The 2,500-nt window shown below is 40.7% G+C and overlaps 1 protein-coding gene across 6 annotated transcripts in view; it reads left to right on the top strand.

Annotated features, from left to right (window-relative positions):
- cpx (synaptic transmission protein complexin) overlaps positions 1–2,500 on the top strand; it is a 761,198-nt gene that overhangs the window by 743,005 nt on the left and 15,693 nt on the right. The window lies entirely within an intron of this gene.

The following is a 2,500-nucleotide window of genomic DNA, read 5'->3' as shown; positions in this document are numbered from 1 at the left end:
ATGAGTTATTTTGACGGGGTGGGGGGGGGGAAGGGTAGGACGGAGTGGGTGGCAGTTAGGTAAAATTCGGGAGTGAGTAAAGAGGATGAGTCTTTTTTTTTCTTTCTTTTTTTCTTTCTTTTTGGGGGTAGGTAGGAGTGGGTGGCAGTGAGGTTAGAATTCGGGAGTGAGTAGTTGAGTATGAGGCATTTTGGGTGTAAATAAGGGTATGAGTATGAAGCATTGGGAATAAGGGAGGGAGAGATTTATCTGTTTATACTGAGATCAGATCAGATTTATTACACGATGGAGTAGAGAGGATGAGGCGTTAGGTGTGAGGAGGAGAAATATTAATGAGTTTTAGATTGATAGGTAGTTTGCTTTTGTTTTTGTTTTGTTTTTTCGGTAGATTCGTCGTACTAATTTAGAAGTTAGCTGATGAATACGACTACAATTAAGCTTGATTATGGTTGATATATCATAAATCTGCAAGACTCAACTATATATCACACTTTAAAATATCAGATTTTCAAAAGCTATTTTGTCTTAATTAATGTTTTGATACTAGTGCGGAGAAGCATCACAACAAGGGAAAAAAGTTTAGTCTATATTGCATTTTAATTGGAATATTGGTAAGGACATTATAGCATCGACCTCCCCCCCTTCTCCTCCCTCTCCTCCCTCTCCTCCCCCTCCTCCCTCTCCTTCCTCTCCTCCCTCTCTCCCGTGACAAAGAGAAAGTGAGGCGAACCTTTTGTCAGCGAAGATCCACCTTTTATTAAATATAAAAAGTGTCTAAAGTGGATGGAATCCCAAGACAGTCAGGGAGAAAGAAATAATTGCAATAATGGTACTAGGCCTCTCTAATGATGTATCCACCGTATAGTACACTATAGGGGAGAACACACATACACAAGGCGATCTCTCTCTCTCTCTCTCTCTCTCTCTCTCTCTCTCTCTCTCTCTCTCTCTCTCTCTCTCTCTCTCTCTCTCTCTCTTTCAGCCAACTTGAACAGATGATTAGTCATCATCCCCAGGCTTTTTCCAAGGTTATTCTGCAAATAAAGTTTTGAAATCAAAGTCTCTCCTTCCCTCTCTCTGTATGATGCAATCGGAAAGGCTTTTACCTTATGCTAGACAGCTAACTTGTTTTGTTGTTTTGCAAGCTTTTTATTACAGATAAAAGGTAATCCTCGAAACGAATACTCACTTAGAACATTTAGCAGAAATTCATCTTTTAAAAGCAAGATTCTTCAGAGATAGCAAGAGTGACTTGATCATCTATATGGTTAGTGATGGCGCCAGCTTCCCTAAGCCCTTCATAAGTCGCGCATTATGTAGGGGAGAGTTCAAGCGAATGTTACAAGACAATTTGAATATGGGCAGCTGCCTAAATCAGCGATTATGATATATAGCCGAGAAGCCACAGTGAGCTGAGGTAATATATGGAGGCTACAGACAAGGGAAGTGCTGAATAGGGCGTAGCCGTTGATCGACTAGTGTGATAAAGTATATGGAACAGGGTAGTGTATTTGATAAAGGATGTTGAATGGGTTGATCAGCTATAAAAATTGACAAGAATATCTTAACATGAAACAGGTTGCTATTCTTTCTCTCTCTCCCTCTCTCTCTCTCTCTCTCTCTCTCTCTCTCTGTCTCTCTCTCTCTCTCTCTCTCCCTCTGTCTCTCTCTCTCTATCTGTCTATCTAGCTATCTCTATCTCTCTCTTCCTCTATTCATCTATCTACCTATCTCCCTATCTATCTGTTTATTTCTATCTTTATTTCTATCGATCAACCAATCCATCTACCTATCTCAACCTCTCTTCATATCGGGTGAACTTCCTGTTTAATTCAATATTGATCTCATTCACCAGTAATCACCCAGGGAGAAAACGCACAACCGCAAACAAACAGAATTGTCTGCCTCCATAGAGTTTGTCATGAATCGATTCCGTTTTGTCAGCTTCATATTTTTCCGTTTGTTTGTCTGTCCGTCTCTTAATCCCTTTAGCCATCAGTCTATATGTCAGCTTAACGACCTAGCTACCCGGCCGGTCGCTGGGTGACATTCTTCACTCTGTCTTTAGGCCCAAATTAAAGGCTTTTTAGAAGGATAAGTTGTATATTTTTCTATACATTTACTTGTCTATTTGTCTGTCTATTTATTTATCTATCTATCTATCTATCTTTTTATCCATATGTGTGTGTGTGTGTGTGTGTGTGTGTGTGTGTGTGTGTGTGTGTGTGTATGTATATATATATATTTATCTATTTCTCTCTCTCTCTCTCTCTCTCTCTCTCTCTCTCTCTCTCTCTCTGCTTCTTCTTCTTCTTCTTCTTCATCACCCGGTCCAATATTCCCGTGCAAACACTCGTCCATCTAAGGCGGTCAGATGGTCTCAAGGGTTCGGTGTTTCAGGTAAGGGGAAAAAGGGGCGGCGTTTGAGGGGATAGCGAAGAAGAAGAAGAGGAGCGAGAGCGAAAGGACGAATAGGAATGAGGGGATAAAGGGAGGGAAT

Source organism: Penaeus japonicus, unplaced genomic scaffold (genome assembly GCF_977035675.1).
Source record: "Penaeus japonicus unplaced genomic scaffold, GWHDUDI00000001_assembly GWHDUDI00000019, whole genome shotgun sequence".
Classification (NCBI taxonomy): Eukaryota; Metazoa; Arthropoda; class Malacostraca; order Decapoda; family Penaeidae; genus Penaeus; species Penaeus japonicus.
The sequence above is the reverse complement of the archived record's forward strand: the minus strand, read 5'-3'. Positions and strand labels throughout refer to the sequence as shown.